Here is a 22,275-nt window from a genome sequence, read left to right as displayed (position 1 = left end):
GGGCTTGTGTTCCTGTACAGCAGGTAGCCATTTTTAATTTCGGCTGAATTGCCTGGTTAATATAACGTCTAAAATACCATATAAGCAGCTAACATTACTCACAATTATACGTCAATTTCACCTGTGCTACGATAACCACTGTTGATGTGATCGATTTACGGTAAAAGACTTGGATATACAATTAAAGTTTTCAGCGACAAAAACTTCAAACTAGTGGCTTCTCTGAAAGGATTACCCAAATGGACTCATAATTGACCTATTTGCACTATAGCGCATCTTTCACATAATAGCTTAGTTTAAAGACGCTAGGTCGCAGATCTTGCTAGTAATAGCAAATTTTCCTAGGTACACTATGTCCTAGGTACACCACCCTCCCCTACTGTAACACCCGCTTCCAACCACTCACTTATACAAACGTTTAAGGTGAAAGATACGAGATACTACAAAAATTCATAGAATCGAACTCCTCTAAAATCCTTTCAAACCCTAGGAAATCATGTAGAAACACTAAATTTTCTATTTTCTATCTATCACAGTGCTGCCAACTGCATCTACACCTAAACTGTTTTGCAGTTTTGGGGGTAAAAAAGCGATACTTTTTAAATGTCATTTTTCAAATCTAGACCAGGTAGAATAGGTCAAGAAACCAATTTTCAGACCGATCAGAGAAATTTTAATTATGACCAAATGTTATAATCTCATTATTTCGTAAAATATTATCTCAACAATGGAATAAAGAGTGTTTCATTAAATGAGTTACAGTGGAAGGAGATACTAAATAGCGTAATAGAGTCTGGGAGACAGAGAGGGGAGTTAGGGAGCAGGCACCCCCAACAAGCGAAAGCGAGTCATTTATAAAAATTTTTTCATCTACAACAGACCAGACAGGCAATTGTTCCCGTTAAGAATGCAAGCATTAATTTGCTGATTTCAAAGATAACATATAGTTACACATACGACTAATTATCATGGAACTGAAGTTATAAAGTTATCTCAGAGTAAAAATTACTATTATTTCCAAAAACAGGCATTCAACTTTGATGCCACGAAAACTTCAAAATGATAGCGTAAGTTTTAAAACAAGTTATGCGTCAGGACAACAAGAGAGTTGAGCGGGAGTTAATCGTCCATCAGAAGTGGCAATGGGGATAAATTTTCGTATTCGAGAGACAACCACTGAGACATAATTTTCAAAAATGAGATTAGGATGACGATTGAAAAGGATCCAACCACTAAGTACACACTAAAAATTTGGTAGATAAATGTCACGATAAAAAACACGCAAGCTCAAAATAATTTGAACTTCTGTATCTTGATTGGTAAAAAAAAAGTAATTGACTAATAAGCGAATGAAGCGCGATTAATCTCAAAATGAGTGAGATTGAGCAATAGTATCGCTGACACTCGCCGAAAGCTCTCGCTTAATTAAGCAAAAGAATAAATGTGTCAGATGATTATAATTACACATTTCTGTGTAATCTTAATAATAGTAATAAAAAATCCAGAGTATTAAATGCAATATTGAAAAGCCTAGATACTCTAAAAAGGCCGTTTTTATGGTAACTGCAAAGTGCATCCAAAAAATGTTTGCGTTGCCATAGCGCAGTAGCTGAGGAGTTGCGACCCCATGTTTATGGACAAAAAATGCTTCACATTGTCTCCTCTATCGCCTTCTGAAGTACTGCAGAATTCCTCCTGAAATACTCTGTATTACCACAGGTATTTACGACTTGCAATAAGAACAATTCGAGAGTCATAGTATCATCAAAAGCTAAGTCCATTTGGGGGGAAATCCGGTCCCGACACGAAGTTCACCCATTTATCCACTCAAAGTTCCTTTTTCCCGAGAAGTTGTTACATCGACGCTTTCGAGCTGAATCAGGCCACCGTATTCGATGCCCCAGATTTTCTCTCGGGAAATAATAATAAAAATAGCTCCTTTGTTTTTTTTCGAGCTTCCAACTTTTCCACGTCCAATTTTCATGTTTTCGGGACATCAAAAACCAACGGCTGGAATTAGTGACAGACGCTCCATCACTTTAAAAAAAAATAACTCGCCACCCACCCTTTCCCGATGTGTGCTCATGCATGCAATATAAGATAGCTACACCCTTTCCCTCGCGGAGGCAAAAGGGTGGCCCTCTATACGGGGTAGGCGGACGGGCTATTAAGTGGAGTATACTCGGAGACCGTTAAAGGGATGTGACGGTGGGCAATTTAGCTCCGTTCCGGTACCGACCGAAAAACACACAAGCAAGGGATACACGGGACAGAGTAACAATAACAAAGGGCCACCGCGGAGAACGGCCAAGGGTGGCTGAAGGAAAACTGGAGGGTCAAGGTAAAGCGAAATCAGGTTTTAGGGTTTCAGTAAGCCACGCACGACCCATAGAGCCGGTTTTTTTATTATGTCTGGTTAGCGCTAGCCATAAGATGATAAAGCCTTCCCCTTGAACTAGGGGAGGCTTAAAGCACTGATAAGCTAGATGTCAGTTCGTATACAACAGCTAGCCAGAACTTTCAACTACTGGGCTGTATCATCTTATAATTAGCGTTAACCCAGACATTATAAAATCAGCCCATAGACTTTACATAAAGGTGCATAACAGGACTAGCTAGAGCTTGATAAGAGCTTAAATGAAAGAAAAGCGTTTAAAACAGAAGCTTGCCCTTCAGTGTAGGATGCGACCGATGCCATCAATCTTCACTTCTTGGAAGTAAATTATAATCGTTTTGAGAATAATATCACGCGTAATTTTCAACACCTTTTATTTTTAATACCTTTTTATTCAGATACGACTCGTGCTATGAATGATCAATAGTAAATCAATGATGAATGGTAAAATTACTAAAACTTTACTTAATTACTAAAACGTGGTCCATATTTTTGTCTATGCTATCGGCTTTTGGGGCAATCCGCGTCAAGAGGAATAATAATATTGAAGAACTCAGGTTTGCATTTGACGATTCCGAAATAAGTAGGAACGCATCCTTCCTAAATAAAAATTAAGGGAGGGAATTTTAAAATTGTTTTCCTTTCGAAATGGACCAAACTACGTCGCTGGAGGTGAGCCCTTTCAGACCCAGCGTCCAATAAGTTGGACACGCATTTTCAGCCAACTTATGAATCTCTACGTCAATTTCTGGATACCCCATGATACCCTATGATCAAGAACTTGGATTGCTACGCATGCTATTAATTTTTATAAAATTATGGAGAAAATCGGAATAATACGCCTTTAAATTTCGCCTTTGATAATAATTAGCATCAGAAACCTATGTTTTCCTCATTAAAAATTAAGTCATGTCTGACAGGGTTAATTATTTGTGGGGATTATAAGGGATTGTTATCCCTTAAACTAGTTAAGATAAAACACAGGAAAATTAAAGTCCAACAATTAGTGAAACTTTTATTTGTTTCTCGAAATCAGGGAGTTCATCGAAGGTATAGTTCGTTTTGAGTTTATGTACTACTTTCTTAGCCACAATGTCAACCTCGGTGGCGACGCGACGGGGTAAAGTCCTTGCCAACCATGACAAAGGTCGCAGGTTCGAGTCTCGCCTGGGTAAGATACCCGTATCCAGGGTATGCATGTTTGTTTGCATTTCATTTTTATATATTATCTAAAAGGTCGATAGAATGGCGGAAAAGTGCTCTTTTAGGAGACATGGAAATAAAAATAAAATGAAAAAAGTTGAAAAGAAATTGAAGGAGAGGTAGATAATCGAATTGTAGTCCAAAAAAACTAAATCTAATCTGCAAGACTTATTAACGACCAGAAACCAGTACATATCAACAAACTTCTTTGCTTAAAGACGTCCAAGACGTTACTGAGAAGATGTTAACTACGATTTGGAAAAAATTATAAATCACAATATGATTTATTAAACAACTAAATTTCACTTAAATTTAAAAAAATTATTTCCTAAGCACTGCACGAAAATTTACGCGGGCATAGTTTACACTTTGTTCATGTAATATCTCTCCCTACTATTGCCTCATGCGATAACTGCGTGTAGATATAAATTTCATAAGCAATTTTTTCATCTGCTGAAACTAAAAAAAAAAAGTTGTACACTGCCGTGATACCTGCGTCTGTTCCTAAGTCTGTTTATACATTGCCATTGAAAAATACTCTAATTATAAAAAGAGGTAATTTTCAGATGTCGTGAGATGAATACGGAAGAGTATATTGCCGTATCAAGCTCTCTCCTGAAATTTTGAGAATATAGGTGAACGAACAAGGAATGGAAATAGATGTTACTATTGCTAAGTCTCACAATATCACAGCGGTAACATTGGAGAACAACCTTGCATCATTCAACAATTCCCAGATAGAGAACGCGGAATAATAAATTCTGCTCAAAGAGAGAAAAAGAGAGTTCATTTAATAATTTATGGAGCACAACTTTCTTCCTACATCCATTTCTAAATTCTTAAAGTCATGAAGTCACCTGGAAGGTAAAATTGTCCAATTTAAAAATATCCAATAATCTTGCGAGAATCATCAAATTAACTATATGATCAAATACATCATGTAAAAATCTTTCATGCGCGCCTAATTCAAGCATAATGAGTTAGATTAGGAGCAAGTGAACATTATACGACTGAGATTAACAAAATAAACTCCGTGAACAAGAATGGGACTTTCACGGAAGTACTTTCCCATCATGCCACAAACATTCTGTCGTCTACCAGAGTTTCATTGATGATGCAATCTGAGATCTATTTCCATGATGGCGCAGATATAGGCAAGTACTTAACTTAAATTGAAGAACTGAATACTATGGAAGAAGTACCAGCAAAATCGTTTTTCTACCACGCATCTTACCTTCAAGAAAACCCTTGGACTGTGGAAGATTCACTCTCACATTCCACGATATTTATGAGGCACATAAACTCCACTAATACTATATTGTAATTATAGATAATCTAACCTCAAACCTCATGTGACGCAACTATTGATAAATAATCATAGCAACATTCCAATTGGTTTCCATCTCAGTAATTTACTGTGCATTAACCAAACACTCGCCACAAGATACGATATCTCCATAGTTCAAGAACTTCCTGGAATATTATGAAATCCGCCGGCTTCTCACAAATAGATACCTAAATAGAGAACGTGTCATTTCTGTTTCCATAAGAAATGAAAATAGAGCATTCCGAATGTCACCGACGAATGTAACTCAGTTACGAATCTTTTCGCCCTAATGAATTGCAATAGGAATTTTGAATACTATTTTTTCGCTGCGTTAATGATTTACACTGGAATATTTGACTCCTTGCAACAAAAAGTGCATGGATAGAATTTTCTCTTACTAGAAATATTAACAAATCAGAAAAATATTCCGCTGATGATTGCAAGATATAATGAAAACGTTATCCTAGATATTCACCTTTATGTTGCATTAATATAACCTACATCTAGTTTTAACGTTTTTAAGCCATTTTCATGTAATTCGAAATTATAAATAGAGGATATACACAATGACCTCTTCATTATTAAAAATAAGTATCTGCCCGTGTTTCACAACATCTCGAAAAATTTCGTTAAAACATTTCGCATGTCAAAGATGGATGTAACTCACACACGAATCTTGTCAGTTGAGCAAATCCCGCATGGCTTGTATATTATATTCTTCCATTGTTATTTTCACTTAAACTGGAGTACATGTTTGTAACCATCCAACAGTTTCGTCATATTTCCCGTTCGTTGGAACCAGATTTATTAAAAGGTGGAATATTCCGTTTGAATTACGAAAGGGAAGGTGACGCCACCAAGTCCATTCAGAAACACTCATGTCACCCATTTTCGTTCGCCATGGTCGCGCTTTGGATCAAACACTTTCCTTCCACTTGCTGGAAAGAAAACTCCACATCTGCGACCGGAGGAAGCGAATGGAACGGGCGAACGACTTTCGAATACCTTCCCAAAAACATAAATTTCCGGACTGACGAACGCTCTCGTTTTACGAATAACGATGTTCCAATTTCGTCAAAAAAAATATAAAAGACACATCGACGATAATGAGACATCAGAGAAACAAAATAAAAGAGAGCGTAAAAGAAACTAAATTGACGAAATGGCTTTTTCGTACGAACACATATACGTAAACGCAGAAATAAATCATGCTTTGATTTGTCGTAAAAGAAACAAAAACGTAAATTGTCCGAATAGAAAATGCTCCAGAAAATTTCAATGGGGATATTTCTGCAAAAGTATTTTTAGGCCGCCCTTGAAATAGATCTTGCTGCCCAGGAAATTGCTAGAGTCGAGGCAATGAAAAAACACAATACTTAATAAAATACACTAGTTCATCTGAAGGTAAGATCGTACCCTTTTATCATTAATAGCTACCGAAATCATTCCTTATTTACGAAATTTAACGCCAAAATCCTTTCCATTAGGCAATCGAAATGTTTAGCTTCTTCACTTTCGGTTCCTTACACTTCCTATCTTAAATTTTGTTTTTTTTCCATTATGCGCTAATAATATTATGCATGATCTGTTTTTCCTTCTTTATGAGGGTAAACCTGTAATACCTGTAGATATACATGGTTTCTCTGGTGCCAAACAATCAAGCCACCAGCCTCGGATATCTTCGGCGCCGCAACATCTGTAGCGCAGTCGACCGACTCCCAAATAGTATTAATATTATATATGATTTCTTTATACCTTCTGTATGAATGTAAACTAGGGATTCTTATAATTAGTAAACAGACATTATGTCTACAGTGTGTGCTACTATCTATCACGGTTCATCAACTTTTTCTTTTATATTTTGTTAATTTTCTCCATTTTTTCTCAAACTCCATTCTGCTTCTTGTTTCAAGTCTGGTTATGGTATCAAGTGGAAGTTTTTGTACTTCTTCAAAATTCATTATTATTTCTTATTGTTTTCTAATTGTAAAAGCAAGCAAAATTTTTATTTCTGTAAAGTCTTTAGGACCTTGCGGGTCCACCACAGTATTTAATTATTTCTTTATTACTATCACAAAACTTTCAGTTTGATAGAATCGGAACTGAGTGAGCACTTTCCAGGTGTTGCGTTACTATAAGGGATATGAATCAAGCATATGATATATCTGAATCATTTTGTGTAATTGTGGGGCATATTCCAGAGGGTAAGCATTAAGTAATATATTTTTTTAGAGAAGAGAAGATAATTGATTGATAAGAGAGTGTTTCCATTAATTCATCAATTCACCTAAAACCAGTGGCATAACTATGATTATGCTTTGGGGGGGATGAGGAGGGATGGGGAAGGGCGACCTCTCCCCCCCCTCCCCCCGGTTTGGGAAAATGTTGTAAAAATGAAATGCCTGCAAATACATTTTACATAATTTTGGCACTTAAAATTTGGCTTTCATTAAAAGGCTACGTTAAAAGTTACCAAGTGTCCAAACTAGACAATAGTTTTTAATATTATTTTTATTTCTCTGAGGCTTTGGGGGAGATCTATCCCCCTCATCCCCCCCATAGTTACGCCACTGCCTAAAAATATACAAACTACTCTATTTCCATTGATACAATTAACAATTCCAACCATACGAGACTAGTCGGCATGAGCGGAGTTTAGAGTTTTAAATTGGAGGGTTGGGGGAGGCAATAATGCCGGGAGTTTAGAGGTTATAGAGTACCCTCCATTGAGACGGGAAGGTCTCCAGGGTCCCGTGTTGCCGTTACTCGTCGCGCCATTACTCTCATAGTGCAATATTTTTATCGTATCATCTCAAAAACCGAAAATCTAGTACGCCTACATAATTTGACCCTAAATAGTTTACGAGGAAACAACACAAAGAAGTTTTTATCTTAATAAACCTTTTGATGCTTATGTTTTCATTGTACTAGAATGTATAGGTTTCGTAGTTATTTAAGACAAATCACCATTTTTATGGGACACAGGCTCCCTCTGGCCCCTCCCAAAACTCCGGCCATATTAGCCGAGACATTTCAATTTCTTACTGAATCGCAAATAGGCAAGCAGGGATGTAATTAATGAGCTGAAAAGGTTTTTAAATCGTTTTTACTAATAAAAAACCTATTTCTGGTGATTTTCCTAGAATTAATCTTCATAGTAACTCTTTCTAGACAGTAATATGTACCTGGATATACGTAAAGGATCTTTTTCTCCCCAGTTGTAAACACACTAATGTTGTTACAAGACAAGACCCCTGTTTTTTGTATGCCCCACAGTTCCACACAGCTACAGTGCAGAAATCATTTACTGTTGTGGCCTAAAAGCTGTGGAACGATTTGCCGAAACAGGTTAAAGAGACTGCATCACAGAAAATATTTAAGAAAAGGATTGTCGCCCACCTACTTTCTGGTGACCCATGAACTCGGATCATGTAATTTAATAATCATTTTTCTGCTCACTGATGTAATTAATACCTATTGTTGTGTGAGAAGTAGTGATTTAGTTCTTTTTTTTCATTTTTTAAGCTTAATTTCCTTTTATAAAGTTGTGTTATTTGTCTCTTGGTATGTTTAATGTTCGTTTTCTGTTAGAAAAAGAAATTATTCTTATTCCAGTTCGTTGTTAAATGAAAACACTGTATATGTCAATTAGCATAAATGCATATTGCCACTTCCTTTATTTGTGTTTTCAGATTGGTTTATTACTTTGTTAATTGTACTGCTCACCACTTTAATAATTTGTATGTTCCAAAGGAGTTAAAACTCCTAGAGCAATAAATAAGTTAATAATTATTATTTATCCAGTGAATCATATAAATTGGAGGAGTTTCATGAGGCTTCATTGGATTCGGCTCACTTATCTATCGCCCAACCAACGACGCACCATGCCCTCCTTTTCGAACGAGGCGCCGCAAACTCCAATTTCGCCCGCTCAGCGGCGCCACCGCTCTCCCTCTCTCTCTCTCCCCGGCTTATCCGCAACAGAAGGGCGCCAATGGGGCCGAAATCTCAGTAGGCGAGTGAGCGGGGAAGGAGCGATTGTAACAGCAGGGCGGACGACGGAACGTCTCAGTCGCGTTCGAGTTGCCACCACGGTCGCGCCGCTCACGGGTATTAATCGCGCGAAAAAGCGACGAGGACGCGAGATCGACCAGAGGCGACGGAGAGAGAGACCACTTCGCCCCGCGGAGCCGCCTCCACCACAGCCGCTGAAGACGTCCCATCGCTTAGCCACGCGGGAAAACTTCGGAATCTACGCGGACACCGAAACAAGCAAGAGGGAAGAAGAAGACGGAAGTGCTTCGACGAATTAGAGGAAGAAAGGAGAGGGTGTTCATATTTTCGGGAGGAAGATCAGAGAGGAGTTTCTTACCGGAAGAAATCGAGGGACGGAAGATTTTCGTTCGCGTCGTGAGTGTTTCTTTCCCTACAAGCACGCGTATGTGAGAATCGTGAACCGAATTGGTGGATTACCCCCCTCATTACGACTATGAAGTACTCTGGCAGCGTTCATTATAATAATGTATTCTTTTCTTCATGTCCTCCACATACTCCTCTTGAGTTTTTCCCGCCATTGAAGGAGTTGATATAATTTTAGGGCTTCCTTCAACCAAAATCAGTAGCTATGGTCAATAATAACTACATAATTTTCCATCAACTTTGTTAATGCTGAAATCATTGACGACGCTCTGAGATAAAATTTTGTTTAGATAGATATTTGGCCCCAAAAATTGAATCCTTTATTACACGAACCGTGACATAACCGACTTTTATTTTGAGTTTACTTTTTAGTACATTATGAATCTACAATTTTTAATACATGATTAAACTAAACTGTGATTATGATAAAGGCTTCAGACTGAACATCAAATTATTCTTTTAGTGCCGAAACCCCTAAACTACAGAAGTAAGCAAACTTTTTTCTCGATTTCCCTAAAATTTACAAATTGTTGATTATGGGGTCTATGTAATTAACGATTCATTTGTAAGAGAGATATTACCCGTTCGGATGCCGCTAATTTTTAATTTAAGAATTTCCTACACTACTGACAAAATAAGGCTCATAACATCCTATTTACAGCATTCTGATGAGACTTGAGAATTAGAGGAAATATAGTTTATTGAATTAGTTACCGAACTCGTGTGTGAACGCTCGATTAAAAAAACGAATTTAACTGGACCTCATTTATTTAAACCCACTTAAACAGAAAGTGAAATTTTTGAAAACAAAAAATACAACTGCAAAGATTTATCAGCTCCGTTCCACATGATACTTGACTCGGGTGAGCGGAAAAATATGACTGCAGCTTCCCACTGACCGCTTTGTTCCAACATTATATCGTTTGAGTATCGTGATCACGTCACCCACCCATAAAAGATTATAAAATAGCCAACGTTCATTACTTTATTAAACTGTGAGCAATGTTAATCCTCCGCAATCACTTCAAACATTCCATCTGTCCTTGAGATGGTCACAGATGATAAGGGAGAAATATTACCTCAGTCATTATTCTCTGAAATCACGCAGCTTAGGGAATGACATGTTAGCCACATTTCCTTCTACGCTAAATAATGTCTGATAAGGTTAAAAACACTAAATTATTTTAATTTATATGCTGTTTTTGTACTTATCTAGAATGTGCTTTTCCCTACAGCCCAGTACATCTTTTCGAATAGATTGCTGAATATTGATGATTTTATCGCTGATATTTTTATACAACCTACGCAACTACTTTCTTTTAACTTCTTTACCATCTAAAATAAATGGACGAATGTCATGCTATAAATTTTGAACTTGTTAATCCACTGTTATAATAATTGTTTATACCCCAATTTTTAGATTCTCAATATTCATAGGTCATATTATGATCGGATTGATCTTAATAAGGTCCAAAATTGTAAACGATTCTCTCCATAATTATAAACTGTTGCTTTCTCATTTACAATAATAAGTAAGCAAACACAGGCATTTCTTTACGTACTGATATTATTTTACGTGGAATTAACTTCTAAGCTGCGGTTGGAGTGCAAGGCTGTATGACGACTTATTTTCATTTTAGGGGTAACTGAGGATTTAGAGCGTTGCTATGTCTATTTTATTCTAGTCATCGCAAGCGGCATGTTTACCAGTAAAAAGCCGAGTGACGCGAGTTCGGAAAAAGGGTTCATAAAAAAGACCACAAGCGTGGTTATATGATTCAGTGGGATGTGTAAGTGAGAAAGGTGACATAAAATGACCGACACCGCGAGGTCAGGGCTTTTCATTCGCCAAGTTCATTGAAAATGTAGGTACCGCACGAGAGTTATGAGTAGGGTTCGCAATAACAGATCGTGGTTGCCAAGGCTTAACATATAGCGAGCAGGAGGTATTACAACGGGGTGAGGAGCAATAACGATTGAAATTGTAAAACAGCACGAGATGACGTGAAGGGATGAGTCTTTCGCTCCATTAAAAATTTTTAGCCGTGAAATTTGTACTGCGAACACTTCAGTCTATTTCCCGACTTTGTCGAAAATTCTGGAAAATACCAGACAATACCACGTTATTTCATGAGACACCAGCTCAATATTTTTCTTCATAAATGCTTTTAAGACCTAAAAAATACAACAAGAGCAACAAAACAAACGAGCCTTCAGCCCCAGTAAAATATTTGTCCGAGAAATTTGTCACGTGAATACTTCAGACAACTTCAAGAATTTGTCAAAAATTCTGGAAAATACCCTCGTCGTCTCATGAAACATCGATTCAATATTCATCTCCATAAGGACTTTTAATATCTACAACATATAGCTACAGCAACATTCAAAATAAACAGATTTTCCATATATTAGGGATTTTACTTGACAGCGTGGCAGAGTAATTACGAAGAATTCACAAAATCGTGATATTAAATTTGAAGAGGGGAAAAATAGATTTCAATAAATTTTATATGCACGATATTCATGTTCTAACGAACGTTTTAACCGCTTTATAAATATGTGACGGCCAATTATCAATGAACGGGAACAAATACCAACTACTCAATCCACAACGGCAAAAAATGTCACGGTATAGATTTCTCAATATGACACTAAAGTATAGTATGGAAATAGGTAAGGTAGCAAGCAAAATTTTTATAAAATTTCAAATTTCATTGAATCTGGACAATATTTTGTAAGAACTACTTAAACTTACGTTCGGACCATACATGTAGAGAGGTTGTTAATAGGTATGGATATAAGAAAGCGGCAAAATTATTCTATACTCTGAAGAATAGCAATTTCTTCACGAGATTCTGCAGAAATACCTAGTACAAAAGTTACTTTCCTGCACAATCATGCGCATGATAATGCATCTACAATCGTTGAATCGAAAGTTGGGATAGGGTTACAATCGTGTACAGGAATTAACCGAATGAGTGATACTTTCTCAAACTCTGGGGGCATTCCACAAGTGTTTCGGCCAACGCAATTCCAGGGGTAGACGGTGAGGAAGAGTTTTCAACTGGCAACTAGCAAAAAAGCAGTTTGGATTTTCTCGACCACGCAGCGTCGAAAGAAATCTCGCTAATGCACGCTTGAAAGATTAAAGGATTCTCAGAAAAATACCGTTAACAGGCTCAGATGGCGCACTAAAAGCAGTATCTCACACGCTGGGCACGAAATGTTCAGACATTAAGGCGAGCCGAGAAACTGCTTTGCGATGTATTAAACGGCTAACGGATGGGGTTCTAACCCCCAAATTTGAGTGCATAATGCTCATTCGGCAACTGGAATAGTAACCGTTGGGCATTGTTAATTCAGGCGCGATTCACCAAGTTCCATTAGATTAAACAATTGCACACGAAAAACGAAAGCAAACCATGTAGGCGTGCGAACAAACTAAATACCCGTCCAATTTTAGACTAAATATTATAACAAAATTTAAACTCGAAGACGGTGTCTAATATCTTTGACATTCAAAACTAAATGTACAATGTCACAAATAATATCTGCTGGTAATGTGTTCCGTGAAATTCTAATTTCAGATCATACTTTATACGCATGACTTTACCCTTCCTTAAAATATTTAATCTATTTTTGCAGCATGAGCAGTTCTGTTTCGGTACGATAAAATGGGAGGACACTTATATCACCTTAAAATTACGTAGGCGAATGTGGATAATGAAGTGTACACTAAAGGAGAGCATTTCTTATTAATTCTAATACAATTTTACTATCTATACTCCTAACGAATGAAAAATTTCCCACAGCGACAGACCAAATAAAGAGTTTTACTCAAACAGTTCAAAATTGGAGCTAGTGCTCCTAACAAATATCAGCGCAGCTCAACGCGAAAAATCACGTGAGCCCGAGAATTGGAAGTTACTTTCAAAAATATCACGGACAAATAGAACGCGGAAACATGTTTAAGGCGAGGACCAAGGCGAGGATGTATGATTGAAAAGGTCATTAGGCCTGATCCTTAAATCAAAATGAAAAGCGTTTACATGTGAAATATTTTCTCTTCGGAAGTCGATAGTGAAATTTCAATCAAAAAATAATTCGGGTAACGTTTGGCAAAATATTCTGACCGTGTTAGAAATATTTTTGAAAACTTAAAATTATATAGCGTATCTAGCCACTTAAATTCTCCAGTTGGATTAAGTATGCTTGAATAGCCATTAAAAAGAAATTCTGTCCGATAAGGACAGCTTTTTTCATCTATCTTTCAAGAGTCGTCCACTTTGCCATTCAGTAATAATTTTCCCTATCATTTAGCCTACGCGTCTTGATTAAAATTTTGATGGCATTGCTAAAGGTACTGAAGATTCATTAATTTACGCAGCATCATTTTTAAATTTTTGTGAACATTCAAAAGCAGTGATCGAAATGCGGTATTAAATAAATAAGGAATTCATTTATAATATTAAATTGTAGTCAATAGTTCTGCACCGCAAAACTAGCTTTTCAAAATTAAGCATTACCCGCGTGAAATCGATGAATAGTGCTTGGACATTATAGCCTTTCCTGAGGGTCGCATTCAATACAATGGTTTCAATCAGTTTAAATCACTTCTCAAGTTTCTCTTCACTCAAGGCTGCTCAACTACAGGTAGCGAATCCTCACGTCTAAGGTAAAGTTATCGCCCTGGGGCACTTAGCTGGAATGGAAAACGGGAGCTTTTTTTATTAACAAAATGTGTTCTAAGTTCGGGCTATGCCCTCTGGCTGTGGCGCTGTGCGCACGATTTGGACTAGGTACTTGTCGCACCAAATGCTCAGCAGTCCATACCAACTGATCCGGTATAGTCATAAAATTTCCAAAGAAAAATGACGCATTGATAGCTTAAAAGGCTTAAGGACTCGACCAGAAATCGGGGGATCCGGATTCTAATCCCGATCAATGCGAACGATTTTTTCTCTGTGGATTTTTCGCACAATTTCTGCGTTGCGGGTAACATCCGTAAAGTTATCACCGTGGCTAGTCCCGGTATACTTAAACGAAACACGAGATTTTGAGTTTCGGAACTGAGGATCCATACCAATTGCTGTATTGCTTTTTTTCGCGGGAAGAAACATATTCTAAATTAGACGCGGGCCGCGCGACAGGAGATGAGAAATTCTACACTTTTAAAAGTCATTCGCGAGAAATCCGGAGGGCGGAGATAGCCACGAGGCTCTTCGAAGAATACGCAAAAGGGCGAGATGCTCCAGCGTGGATACGCTAAATGTTAAACTTGAGGGTTTCAGCATATCTTGAATTTTATTTGCCCCCTTCAGCCCAAACGAGAGAAATTATTCAATAAATACATGGTGTTTCAGAATCTGAAAATAGGTGGGAGGTGGTTGCGGGGGACAATTTTAAGCATTTTTGTCTATAAAAATGGCGACGCAACAACTTAGTTACTGAGCTATGGCAACGTAAACTTTTTAGATGCACTTTGCAGTAATGATGGAAAAGGTTTTCCTTGGATATCTGGCTTTTTTGACATTTCAGTTAATACTCTGTAATTTTAAGGATATTGAATCATTAAGATTGGATTAAATTTTGGCATAAAAATTTTCTGAAACTATTAATCTTTTAGCCTGATTAAACAAGATCTTTCAGTGATTATAATCAATACGATTGCACAATCTTACGCTTTTCAAGATCAATTGCTTCAAACAACTCTTTCCGTGGTTATTATCGGTTACCTATGCTTTAGCGTTCTCTGTTTTCGCCTTAGCTTCGAGACTGGCGCTATTCAAACAAATATGCTGTCTTGTAACACTGTTTGTATGGCAGCATTTCTAACTTCTTCAAAAATGATGCAACAGCGTAGAAACTGGTAGAGGAGAATAAAACCGTGGGGAAAATCACAAAGTTTTCCATTCCAAACCCACCAAATATGCCCTTTAAAGGTTATTTTTATTGACAGTATAAACTACCTAGTCCTACTGTCTAGTTCTAGCCCTAGCTTCTTTAATTAGCACTCATCTCTCATGCTACTGAGAGTGATACTTATTATTGGGAAAGCAATCTAGTTGAAGAGTAAACGATTTAAGTTTTTCCTGGTGAATACTTCTGACAAATATTTCTCGGGTTAGCATCCAGGTTAAAGCTTTTATGTAAGCCGACGTTTCGGAAGACGACTTGTCTTCCATCCTCAAGGCTGTGTTACTTGAATGAAGTTCAATTTCACACTGAACAGGATCGACCGTTTACGGAGACAACAATACGGCTCAGGTGTCGTCCGATTGGCTGTAGGTCTTTTGAAATTCTTCACGTTTAACCCTTTTGTTTTTCATACAGCTGATTACAGGTCTCCATGTAGTGCTTAGATGAAAGCCGGTGTCCCGATTGAAATTTTTGTGAAATTGAACTTCATTCAAGTAACACAGCCTTGAGGATGGAAGACAAGTCGTCTTCCGAAACGTCGGCTTACATAAAAGCTTTAACCTGGATGCAAACCCGAGAAATATTTGTTAGTTGAAGAGTCATTACCGCCATTTTGCGTGAAAGGCATTCATAGATGGAATTTCGTATTTCGTAAATCATGTAATGAATGGAAAACACTGTTTCGATTTGAAGTCCCCGCTCATGTTTAACAGTCTCGCGGAATCGTAATTATTTACTTATGAAGCCAACGAATCTCTGCAGAAGAAGGAGATGTCTCGCGTGCTCATATCGGAGAACACCTGGAATGAATTCTGGAGATCCATGTTTAGAATCCCGGTCGAGAAAAATGATTTTACTAGCGTGGAATTAACGCATAAAAGTTGAAAGGTATTTTCTTTAGTTCAGCCGAGATTGATCCTCCGTAGCAAGCGTAAAACCTCTCATAAAAAAATCTTATTAAAAAATTGTAGGCCTAGAAAAAATAAAACCATCTGATTGTAGCTCGCATTCGATTTTCACTTAAATTCTTCGTAACTCCAGTAATTTATATAATTTTTCATATAGAAACTGCTATTATTTATTCAGTAATAACAGTGATAAATATAGTAACTTTTCACAGGAAAATTTATTGGTACGACGAATTTCGACGCTGAGGCGTCATTATCGCCTCGTCAACGCTTTCCTGTGAAAAGTTACCAAGGCTTAATATTTTCATTTCAACATGGATTTTCACAAAGTTAAAGCCGAATCAATTGAATTCGTGATAAATATATTTTTACCAGAAATACGAATAATTACGGAGCAATTGAATGATCACATAATAGATATGCATTCAAAAAGAACTTCCAGATTTCCAAATCTCGGAGGGGTTATTTGGAGCTCCCTCCCTTTCTAGCCACCTCCAGTGATGGCATAGGGTTGGACATGCCCGACAAACCGACAAACACATCCGACGAACAAGGGATAGAGAGCGTCCCCTAGACTCGCGGAAGTGGAATGCATGGGATGCCAGGCGAAGGCGGAATGCTAATGAGTCTCGTTAAGCGGAGGAGGTATAACTAGAGAGGGGGTTGGTGGGAAAGGGGATGCGAGGGAAATAAAGGGAGGATTCAGGCTTCGTCAAACCACGAGAGAGAGAGAGCACACTAGAACCAGTAGAAGTGCAAATCAAAGTTGGGCGAAGAATGAAAAGGCCGACGATGAAGTAGATCAACCTCTGAATCGATAATATGACTACGTGGGTCACATCAGATGATTTCGCTGTGAGACTGATGAGGATTCTTACAAATACTACGGTTAAAAAAATAGTGCAAAACACACTCCAAGCTCAATTTCATCAGCAAGCACTACCTCCAGTCTTCCGTGGCGTTCTTGATTAGTTGATCTCTCACGGGGAAATACACACATCTGACTAGCTATTTTTACTGAATACGCGTGTCAACCTCTCACTATATTTTTAATCCTTTTTTTGCATTTTACGGTATTTTTAACGGTTTTTATTTGATGGATCATACTTTGGAAACGCCCTATTATGTCAATATCGGCAGAGTAATGAAAGAGATCTTGAAAATGAAGAATCCTTGCCAAAAGCCTCTCTGACAAAGCTTTCAAAATTGAAGTAGGTTTTTTTCAGTCATTTTCAGGTTGGAATGCATTCTGAATTTTTTATCAAATAATTGACAAATGGAGAATACCTGCTGACTAACCTCTGGTCACTTTTATAATTCAACTGAGTAATACCTGGACTATTTATTTTTTTAAACAACAATCTTTTGGGATTTCTCGGTTCAACGATAGTACTTGCTTAGATGATCTCTCCATCTTTCGGGTTTTCGCCGCATTGTTTGCCATAACGTGACAATAGTTTCGTCGAAGTTCCAGCCGGTGTCTTCAGGTCGAAATGCCGATATCGGTATTTTCAACGCGTTTATGTAGCCCACGTTCCAATCATAACGCATCTGAGAGGAACAAAAACATGATGAGAGGTAGACACACATATTCAGTAAAAATGGCTAGTCAGATGCGTGTGTTTACCTCAAGTAATGTGCTAACTTTGTTCACTTTCATGTGATACAGAAACATGAGAGAATTGAAATAATCATAGATGGCACGAAAGGATGGCGAAATAAAAAAGCAGGAAAATGACACATTAAAAGTACTCGGGTAACACATTAATGTCGTTCACTGATAACAGTTCGTTTACGGCTATGAATTGCATCCTCAATAATGACTTAATAGTTCATCTTTTTCTGTTTCATGTTCTATCCGTTAAGTTCTGTTACTCATTCATTTTCGTGCTTTCTCCGTTACTCAATGAAGCTGAGTGACCACGAAAGTTTTCTTTTAGCTGTCAATGCTAATAAAGTCGCTGGTTTCCACCTTTGTGGAAACTTTGTGGAAACTGCTCAAATTTTGAATGAATAACTTAAACTTTGTTCATCCACAGAATTTTTAATACAATCACGACCACGAAAAAAATCATGGTTTCGACGTTTAACGTAATTTTCTGGTGACGTTAACCATCTAAGATTACGTCAACCGAACTGACACCAGATGCTGACGTTAAGCGTCGAAAATATGGCCTTAATTTAACAAAAACCTCTGTGGAAAAACAAAGTTCAAGTTATTAATTCAAAACGGTCAATCTTAAGACTTAATATTAATTGAATCTCCGCATTATCAACGTCTTGAGCCCTCATCAGACAATTGTGGATGCTTAAATTAATAACATTTAAAGAATATTAATAAATGTTGAAACAGAATAAAGAATATATTGCTCGCGGCAAAAGGACGGAGCAATTACTATAAGAGACAGGGAACCGTGGTATTGGTTGTGCTGCATAACTTATTTTGTAGGCGAGTTCGTGCTTAGAGGTAATTTGCGGGCAGGCTATGAACGAACAGGGCTGCACGTAGCGGTAGATTAGCAGCTGCATAGAAAATAAAAGATAACCATCTTCAAATAAAAGCTCTTTCAGTATCTCGCTTTAGCAATCTTAATTACTGATTAAAACGCGTCCGAATATTTTTAATGGAATAAAGACGAACAGTGGCTATCCGAGTTATTGTACGGTAGAGTTATACCAAAATGGAGGTCGCGGGTTCAAATCCCGCCTGGGTAAGGAGTCCCTATCAAGGACAAGGGTGCTTGTGATTATTCATGGTTATCGTGAATATTCCCCTTTGTGGGTCAAATTTGTGCTGTTTTCGGGGAAATGGTTATTTTGAAAAATAACATGCACAACGTCTCAGAAAATGCTCGAAAAGGGTGGCCTCGTACAGATATTTTATGGAGAGAAATTTTTCAAAACTGGTGAGATTGCTCTATCGCATCGGTGGTACTCACTAAAAGCTCTAGTTTAATTAAGCACAAATATTAAATGATTAACATAATTATAATAGCACATTTTCGTCCAACCATAATTACTTAATTTCCATGAAAATATAGAGCATTAAATAAAATGTCGACAACGCTAGATGCACAAGAAAAACCGTTTTCATAGCAACTCCAAAGTGCATCCAAAAATGTTTTCGTTGCCATAGCTCAGTAACTAAGGAGTTGCGACCCCATGTTTATGGACAAGAAATGTTTGAAATTTTCTCCCCTTCCACCTACTGAAGTACATCAGATTCTTCCTGAAAGTATAGGGTGAGAAATTAAAAAAAAACTCAGATACAAAACAATGTCAAGGACATTTTAGCTCAAAGAAATCGGCCGAAAAAATGGTCTCAGCGCGAAGCAGGAGATGAAAACACCGCGCCAACGGGATCATTTTCCCGAATCGATAAGCGTAACTTCCGATAGCGGAAATTTCGACCGGCAGCGGTGACGCCTTGGTTCCTCTTCTATGAAAGCGTAAAGGAAGCAGGCCACAGAATACAAATCGAGGAGAGATAGGTTATTTGAATAAGATTGTTAAAAAAAGAAGCGATTGATCGTGATTAAAACGCTCCACTTTATTTTCAATGCCGCAAACAAGTTCGAGTTAATTTGCTCTATAGTTAAGATCAATCGATTTAGTAACTTGTTAGTCGACTTACCAATGCGCGAAAAAGGTAAAATAAGCTTTAAAAAATAGCCTCACAAAATGATTCTCGAAACTTTCATACTGCTCATTCGAACTTACCTTATTTATATATAAATAATTTTTGGAAAGTTTAAATATGGGTACAGATTCAATACTACTTGTTACAAGCAGAACATATTGGAAAAAATATATTTTCATGTTGAAAATAATAAAATGCTAGCGCTTACCTTCAAACAGAAAATTAGTTGCTCCACTATTTCCGATACTGATTAATTCTTCTTCAACGAAAGAGTTTTACTGGAAAGCTAGGATGATATTCCAAGCCTGGAAATAAAAATTTATTGATATCAGTTACAATAGGAATATAATTATATACATTATTACCTATTTAAATTCCTCGTAAAATTTGAAATAAAATATGCAATGGTTCTAATACCGCTAAACGATTACATTATCGAAATGATCAATGACCAAAATGGCAACAACCAAAATAAACTTTGCGAGCTATTTCATAGATTTAAATGTTTAAATGCACAGTAAAAATGTGGGAGAGATTGGAGCGATGAGATTAGTTGCTAGAGTGCCAATGTGCTGTAGGAGTCAAATGTTATGTTTGAGAAAGTTATACAGAACTTTACGAAAATCTGCCAAATCGGACGGCTGATTGATTTAAAAACTATCATCATTAAAAAGTTCAGCAGAAAAATATCGGACCGTGGTAATGGAAAATACGGATGGGAGGTGCCATGTCCACTTGATTAAATAAACTCTTGGCAACCGAAAGTAGGGATAAGTAGGGAGATATACACAATGCCTTTCAGAGCCGTCAACCCTGGTGATAGCAAAATATCATCATATTCATAATGAAGGTTAAGTAGGTTTCAACTACCAATACCCGGATAGAAATCCGTGAAATCTTCACTATCGCAATGCGCCGGGAAAACTTACGAGGAATGATTCATCTGCTCTGCCCACGGGCCAGCTTGAAACGTGAGAGAATTTTTGTCCCTTCCACTCAGCACGGAAAGGAAGATAAAATAGAAAATAATTTTTATCCCAGACCCAAGTGGGGTGACGGCCGTGAGTCGATTCTTAAAAAAGAGTAACGGGTCACATTCAAAGTTTAAAAGCGGAATAAATGGGAATTTTCAGAGCGGTTCAACGAGTGTGAGTTATACGGTTCAGGCTATATCGATTCCTTCGCGCGCACCGTATAGAGTGATTAATGAACGCGAGGTAAAATGTGGAACAAGGGAGTTTACCACGAGGCTCGTAAAAACAAGCAGTAAAAAAATCATCTTAAAAACCTATGACGAAGGGCTATCGGGGCGCTGACGAAGGGCACGAGGGAAAAGGGATGGAGAGAGAATCGCTTTGGATGCACCCCCATAGCGGGGGATGAAAACGCTTCGAAGCCTTTTTAATTACTCCTCTCGTAAGAGGGGGAGGAGAGAATAGTTCCGACTTCGAAAAATGAAGGATATACGATCTGTAGCAATGGGTTCTTCAGGTTATTTCCACCTCTAAGCACAGTGTACAACGATAAACTCACCTATTACGACGTCATTCATACCATCCCAGATTTCTAAGGCGGTATTAGAGAGACTCGATGAACTAGAAAACCGAATAGCATTATAGTTCAACTGTTGAAAACATTACTTTTCAACGTGAAGGCTGAAGATGAATGTCACGAAGAGGCTTCGTAAAGGAATAATTCTTGTATTGAATGATGATTTAAGACGATCTGTCTCTTCCGTCTAAAATTGATTAGCTTCAACGATACAAAGTTCGAAGTGTAGTGTGGCAAATGGAAATAGGGAAATTGAATGATTTTCCTTCTCTTGATCTCTAGAATTATAGAGGCTATATATACTAACTCATTCTAAGGGTGTTAATACTCACTTCTTGAATGCTTAATTAGATTACACATACAGCCCTTACATGAAGGAATATTCCGGGAAATCATAAATTTTTATGGCTTTTTTGGATCTCTAATTCTGATAAAATAAATCAATTATGCAACATAATTTTCATGAAAATTTATTATAAAATTTACCGGGGTCCAATAGGTATGCTCCAAGCTTAAAAATCACTAAACAAGTGAACATAATGGCACATTACATTTAGATTGATGACAGCAAATTGGTATAAAAATCATTTCTATCCGGCCCTTAGAGGAAATAAACCTCGGATATGAAAAATAACTTAAAATTACACACTAAAAGAGGATAAGAGCTTTGTTTTCCATTGATGCCCGCTTACATTTTTGCATCAGCTGCATTAATGCAAAAAAAACATATGCATACAATGTATAGTAAGAACTAGATAAAGATCAGTTTCAGGTTAGCGGGTTTATTTTCGATAATAAACCTTGTATCTTTTTTTTATCTTCATGGCTGGAGATTTTGTTATAAATTATCAAAAATAACTGAAACTCCCAGAACTTCCCTTCAGGTTTTGCAAAAGGTTTGAAGAGTTTCAGC

The 22,275-nt window shown here is 37.4% G+C and overlaps 1 protein-coding gene across 4 annotated transcripts in view; it reads left to right on the top strand.

Annotated features, from left to right (window-relative positions):
• The window catches only part of LOC124166045 (GTPase-activating Rap/Ran-GAP domain-like protein 3), a 665,374-nt gene that overhangs the window by 457,443 nt on the left and 185,656 nt on the right, over window positions 1–22,275 (top strand). Inside the window, exon 1 of one of the 4 annotated variants that reach the window (XM_046543637.1) lies at window positions 8,956–9,335. The exons of the other annotated variants lie outside the window; for them this stretch is intronic. The gene's annotated coding sequence lies outside the window, so the exon portion shown is untranslated. Of the gene's footprint in view, window positions 1–8,955; window positions 9,336–22,275 lie in introns of those variants that run through there. 4 annotated transcript variants of the gene reach the window in all.

Source organism: Ischnura elegans, chromosome 9, assembly GCF_921293095.1.
Source record: "Ischnura elegans chromosome 9, ioIscEleg1.1, whole genome shotgun sequence".
Lineage (NCBI taxonomy): Eukaryota > Metazoa > Arthropoda > Insecta > Odonata > Coenagrionidae > Ischnura > Ischnura elegans.
The sequence above is the reverse complement of the archived record's forward strand: the minus strand, read 5'-3'. Positions and strand labels throughout refer to the sequence as shown.